Genomic DNA, 7096 nt, shown 5'->3' with positions numbered 1-7096 from the left:
TTGTATAAGCTGAGACTTTGACTAATTATTATTATACCCATGGTCTTACAAGCCTCGGGAATTGGTCAGAGCTATTGATTGTTATCATTGGGATTGGAAATTCTCTTATCAGAAACTGAGAATAGAAAGGTTCAGAACTTGTGTGTAACATCACAGCACAGTGGAAAAGTACATGACAGCTAGAGATAGATGGGAGGGTTTGAGGGTAGCTGAAAGCTGGGACTAAAAACAAACGAAAGATAACTAATGTAAAATATACTGTCCGTGAAATGTATGTTGTATGTATAAACTGGAAGTGGAAGCGTAACATGCTGACCACAGCACTTGCGTCGCGTGAGTGCTGCAAAATAAATGTACACATACATGTTATTCAATCATTGCACCCACACAGCTCATGCACGTCCGCTAAAATAGAACTTGTTCTATTTGTGATGCTCGATGCGCTGCAAGTCCTGCCTTTCCCATCTCCTCATTGGATTTTAGGATCATATACCCATGTACCATCCCCTCATTGGTTTTTAGGAGCATATACCCACGTGGGTGATTGAAAGAGGAACTGAGGTTCACAGTCCAGTTGGTTGTGGTAATAAACCTTAAAGTTGGTTGCCATATAAAGCCCAAAGAAGAAGCCTGAAGGAGGAGAGATTACTAGAAACAAACTCTGGTCACCGTTTTATCTGTGGATTAATTGTCGGAGTAGAGGACCTTAGGCATTTCAGTTAAAATAACAACCTAATGTTGATATCCCAGGACAAATTAGCTATCAACAGCAAGTTAGCTAAATTGCCATGAATGTTTAATGCTTTTTGACCTGTCCCCAAATTAATATAATTGGTTCAAAGTTGGTTTTGATATTTCAACCTGTGTGTCCTGATCACGTCTGATGTGGGTGGTCAAAATCAACTTGCGCGCATGCGGTCTGGTCAGCATGTATTGTTGTCCATTAGTTTACTCCAATTAGGGGAGGGGTGGTTTTTATTTTCTAGGCAAGTCAGTTACGAACAAATTCTTATTTACAATGACGGCTTAGGGTTAACTGCCTTGTTCAGGGGCAGAACAACATATTTTTACCTTGTCAGCTTAGGGATTCGGTCTAGCAACCTTTCGGTTACTGTCCCAACACTCTAACCACTAGGCTACCTGCTGTTGTCACGATCGTTATAATGAGTGGACCAAGATGCAGCGTGGCATGATTCCATCCTCTTTATTTGGAAGTGAACCTCAAAGAAAACAATAAATCGCAAAACGAAACATGAAGCTACTCTAGTGCTCGCAGGCAACTATACATAATCAAGATCCCACAAAGGGGAAATGGCTACCTAAATATGATCCCCAATCAGAGACAACGATAAACAGCTGCCTCTGATTGGGAATCATACCAGGCCAACATAGAAATATAATCACCTAGATGACCCACCCTAGTCACACCCCGACCTAACCAACATAGAGAATAAAAAGCTCTCTATGGTCAGGACGTGACAGCTGTGGTAGGGTTAGGGGAAAATAATAAAGAAGAAAAATATATTGAATTAGTTTACTCCAATCACGGGAAGGATGGTAGGGGAAAATAATAAAGGAAAATATATATTAAAATATATGTATTTAAAATAATATATATATTTACAAAACAAAATATATATGGGGGATTGGAAATTATGCAGACAATTACATTGATAGAGGCCACAATCTATCTGCAATATTAAAGCTGATCTGCCTCAATTTTTGTTTTTGTTGTTGAAACATTCAGTGAAAGATTTAAGGAAGTTATTCAAAAACCTGAAAATAACATTTACATTTAAGTCATTTAGCAGACGCTCTTATCCAGAGCGACTTACAAATTGGTGCATTCACCTTATGATAACCTTTTCATTTATTCAAAACATTCACAACATTAAGCTTACGTTTTCAGAAGGTTATTTCATTACCTTCAAATAGCCTATAATTTCTGTTTTCAGAATGTTTATAAAACCTCCCAGGAAAACTTTCAGGGAACCATAGTAAAACGTTTTCAGAACCTCCCTGAAACCTAAAAACGTATGTGCCCAGAACAGGCAAAATGTTCACTTACGTTCTCAGAACGCTTAAAAACATTAAGTTCCCAGAACCAATGGGAAACCAATTACTTATGTTCCACAACTTCCAAGGAACGAAATGTGCTAGCTGGGATTACACTCCATGGACTGTGTAGTGATGCACCTGTAAACTCACTGCACAGAAACAAGTGCTGGTTCCTTTAAACACAAGTGCTCGTTCCTTTAACATTGGATGTAGTGTAGTAAGGCACCAAAAGCTAGTCTGTGAGGGGGACTTCACTTCACTGAGACACCATCTGCGTCTTTCTCCAGAATCGCTCCGGACGGCACTTGATGTCCATTTGATTCTTAGAAACGACATTTCAGATTGCTTATTCGGTTAATGCATGATCTAGATTTCGAGAGAATGAACTAACCGTTTGGATGAATTTCGTTCCGTATCCTCCTTGAAGCTCAAGCTGTACAAAAGCATTTTCAACTACGGCCGGTCGGCCGCAGGAGCTATGGGAAAGACAGAAATACCCATTTTTTTTCTTGACAATAACCTGAATTAGATAGGCTGAAAGAAATTCAAGCTACTTGTCAATTTCAAGACAAGAAAGTACTCGAAGGAAACGACAATTGTTCAGCTTTGGAGAAATTGGACCAATCATTTTCTTCAAAGGAAAGTAGAGGATAATTTCCAACTGTTTGGATGCGGATATAAGAGAATGAATCAATGCCCCATATAACTGGTACCGCAAGGATATACGAAAAAAGGAACCGATTTTTAAATGGTCCCTGAGTGAGTAGCCTGGTCGATACGCGCATATAGCAAGTTATTTCTCCCTAAACCAGCGTGCAAGAGGCATTGCAATAGAAAACTCGGGATTGCATTGTACAAACGGCTGCCGTTTTTTCCTTCCCGATAAAGCCGACCGAGGCTACACCTGTTCCATAAGGAGAAATTATACAAAAAACCCCCCAGCAAAAACGTCGATTGATGTTAAAGAGCCAGGTAAGAAAGTGTACAAGTCTACAATGACTGCTTGTGCACTATTCTGAGATAATAATTTTGAGGAATGGTAGGCAATTGACTTCCATTATGTATTGTTTAATAATTGAAAATATAAGATCATGTCATGTCAATAGCCTATGCAAGATGCCTTATCGGTCCCTCAAATGTCATTGAGGTCTGCGTTGCATCAATTGAATAACCTGATTTATCTGCCCCCCCTTAATTAATTAATTAATTCCCTATATCTTTTTTCCATCTCAATTATGGTGAATTAAGTTAATCAAATGTCTTTCTACAGGAATTGCCTCATACGCCTATCCTCTCTGAAAAGTAAATTGTTGCATTTGTGCTTTTGTAATGTAGCCTAGCTGGGGTTTTAAACTGTGGTAGGCTAAGCCTATTTGATATTTGGGGCATGAAGGCATATCCTACCTCTACTATGGAGTTGAAAAAAGATTGAAGGAAAATTCCAGCCACAAAATTGGTTTGAAGACATACTGTCTTTCTTTGGGATGTAAGTGTCATTCAGGGCCGATTTCCATAGACCATGGACAGGGCTGCCCTAGCCTTTTAGGGGCTTTAAGCGAGATTTGGTTGGGTGCCCCACCTTGCAGCCCCCAAAAAATTGACAGCGGAGGGAATTTTTATAGTTTTAAATGATATTTCCTGCAATTCTACACATTTTGCAAAGGGGTGTAGAGAAGATGTTATCAATTGTATAACTAACTTAATGCATTATACTCTGCCATGGGGCAGAGAGAAACATTTACACAATTTCAGCAAATTTTCATCAATTTTGCCATGGGGTGGAGAGACATTTTTTTAGCAGTTTAAAAACTAATTTCCTGCAATTCTACACATTTTGCCATGTCTTGTGCCATGTTAATATGAAATCTGAGTGAGTGACTAACAAAATAAATGGGGGCCCCCTAGAGGTCAGTGCCCCTTTGGCCATGATGACTACAAGGTTTAGATAGCTGGCTAGACTAATTTGCCAATCTAAAAATGTTTAGCTGACATGGGCTAATTGAGTGACTGTCAGTCACCCCCCCCCCCCCCCCCCCCCCCACCGGCCTTAACGACAGATGGCATAAATCTGATTAGGAAGCTTCACCTGTGACAGCCTCTATGCTCACAATGTTCTGATGAATGTCAACTCCATCTGAGTTAGAATAAGAGATTAATCAGCTAGAGTGATTGATTGTTATTCACTGATACATTTTATTGATTAGTTTATACTTTTGTGTTTTGCAGTTGCTGAGAGCCTCATACAGTATTTTTCATTTTTGGCTGATTCCGATATTTTCCTTGCCAAAAAACATGATACCGATAACCGATATTTAAAATTTTAGCGGCCTTTTAAGCATTCTAGTACAGTTAAATAGTTAACACACACACACGGACGCAGCGGTCTAAGGCACTGCATCTCAGTGCAAGAGGCGTCACTACAGTCCCTGTTTCGAATCCAGGCTGTATCACATTTGGCCGTGATTGGGAGTCCCATAAGGCGGCGCACAATTGGCCCAGCGTCGTCCGGGTTTGGCCGGTGTAGGCCGTCATTGTAAATAAGAATTTGTTCTTAACTGACTTGCCTAGTTAAATAAAGGTTACACACACACCACACTGACCAAAAAGTTATTTTGTTGGCAATTACGTATGTCCCCGTTACCAGCAGTAAAACATCATCAAAACATATTTCTTTCATTTACTTGCTGTGCTGTTTCGTTGTTCAGTCGTTTCATTCTCAAACAGGATTTCTCATACTATGGAACAAAATTTTGGTTTTTGCGTGTCAAATAAGCTTGTTGACCAATCAGGACCTGAATATGACTGCACGTCACATAATAATTTAATGTGTTCATACATTTTTTATGTAGTTATTACTATCACTCGTAGTTCATATGTCACAACAATTCATCAATACGTATGCTATGATGTTGGTAAAGTTGTCTCGTGCAAAAAAGCTAACTAGCTGAGGGATGCAATCAATGTTCTTCCCCAAAAACATAGCAAAACGACATCTGTTTCAGTAGCTATATAGTTAGCTAGCTGACTATATACCTAGGTGTTATCATCTAAAATAACCCTAATTTATAAGATGGTTCTTATTTGATTAATTGTTAATTATGTGAAGCTAGCCACAATAAGGATTAGCCACAATATAGTGGACTTTGCATTTAACCTTCAAAATAAAAGTATGTCATTGACAGGGATGCAAATGAATACAAATAGTAGAATTATGCCATAATTGAATAGATCATGCTAAACGAGGTTGGAATGTTATATAAAATCAACAAAAGACAATAATTTGTTAATTTGACAAATCTGTTGAAATCACACTGGATGTATTATACTTTAGAATTGCATTGTGGGCATACTTATTTCACCGTTCAGCCTTAACTATGGATTGTGGATCAATGACAACTGTGAAATGAGCCACATGTATTGTCAACCTATGTGTATTGAACACTATTCCCGAGGAAAAACAATACTGCGTGGATGTTTTGGAGTCTGATAACTCCGAGGAGGACGTTGGGAAAAAATATATTGGGTATTGAGTGATACCCCATTTCATTGATCCCCAATCCTTAGGGTAAAGCTGTACAGTGCAATATGAATGTCAATACACACAATAGGCTGACTGGGGAGGTGATTTCACACAGTCACAGTCCCGCGATAAGAGCGACAACGCTAATATTTGCGTAAACGCTTCACAGTTGTGTTCTGTGGGTGTCACCGAGTAGACTGATACCCCATTTCATTGCTTCACATTCCAACCATGTTTAATATTATCTAGTCTAAATATACATGATTCCACCAATTGTAAACTTCTGCATCACTTTCAAAGAGGTACTTTCATTTTGAAGGCAAATCGCAAATTCCACTATTGTGCCTAATCCTTATTGTGGCTAGCTTCACAACACATAACCCGTTCCGGTCGAGCATCTTTGGGCAACAGAGTTAAGTAGCTGGCTAGCTATTTATTTTCATGTACTGAAGTTCAATTTAAATAGGCGTACAACAAGTGGCTACCTAGCTAATACTTGATTCCTAAATCATTGCTAAGAATAATGAAAATGACTGCAGTTCCTACTGGTCATTGTTTTCAGGCTGGTTGTATTGGTGCTAGCTAGGTACCAAGCTAAAGGTAGCTACCACAGAAGTTGCGTTCGAACAAATAATGCTTTATTACCAACGCGGTATTGTAAACACATCGTTCGTGGCTGGTGTTTGCTTGTTTGCAGATTTTGTTGTACAGCTTTGACAGTGCTACTGATAGTAGTGGTGGTGTTTGGCTTGCACATGCAGAACACACAGCATTCTATAATAGACTGTGTTATTTGACGTGTCAAATTAAAAGCTTATTGAACGTGTCAAATAATTATTTGACTCGTCAAACAGTGGTATTTGACGTGTATCTTTTTTGACACGCAAGACCCAAACGGCGTTCATTCCTAACCTAGCCCACAATGTCTGCTGTGTGGATGAGCAGTCAACAAGTCGAGCAGTCATTTGAAAGAGTAAGAAAATTTCAGTGAGACAACTCAAAGGCGAAATCCGTTAACGCCAAGATAATGGAATTCATTGCCCTTGACAATCAACCGCTCTCTGTCATGGGTGACGTTGGCTTTCGCCGACTGGTCGAGCACCGGTACACATGTTGCCCTACCAGAGTTACACAGTAATAGCGTCACTGCTATTAGCTTGGAATGCTGTGTTGCACGTGTAGCGCAACATTTTACGTGGCGTCATTATGCCATGTACCTACGTTATATAGGTATGCACGTCAGCTTGGACATCGGTTAAACTAGACATCGGGCCAATATTCCATCCACTTATCTGATGATTGAAGGTTTAGAATAAGGGAGACAAACGTGTTGCAGGATATTGCCAATCAAATTAATCTCAGTTTGAATTGCTTGATTGACCTGTGACAGGTGTTTGTGTGTGTGTGTTTAGAGAGAGAGAGAGAGCTTGTGTTTGTAGCGGTGGGTGCATGCTCAGGGGTGTTACTTGGTCGTTCAGGAGGCTATTGTTTTGGCACCCCCTTGTGGACTACATTTGT

The 7096-nt window shown here is 39.6% G+C and overlaps 1 protein-coding gene across 1 annotated transcript in view; it reads left to right on the top strand.

Annotated features, from left to right (window-relative positions):
• The first annotated feature begins 2253 nt into the window (after window positions 1-2253).
• The window catches only part of LOC139549249 (glutamate receptor ionotropic, kainate 4-like), a 408231-nt gene continuing 403388 nt past the window's right edge, over window positions 2254-7096 (top strand). The window contains exon 1 of the mRNA XM_071359499.1: window positions 2254-3030. The gene's annotated coding sequence lies outside the window, so the exon portion shown is untranslated. The remainder of the gene's footprint in view (window positions 3031-7096) is intronic.

This window comes from Salvelinus alpinus, chromosome 22, assembly GCF_045679555.1.
Source record: "Salvelinus alpinus chromosome 22, SLU_Salpinus.1, whole genome shotgun sequence".
Lineage (NCBI taxonomy): Eukaryota > Metazoa > Chordata > Actinopteri > Salmoniformes > Salmonidae > Salvelinus > Salvelinus alpinus.
The sequence above is the reverse complement of the archived record's forward strand: the minus strand, read 5'-3'. Positions and strand labels throughout refer to the sequence as shown.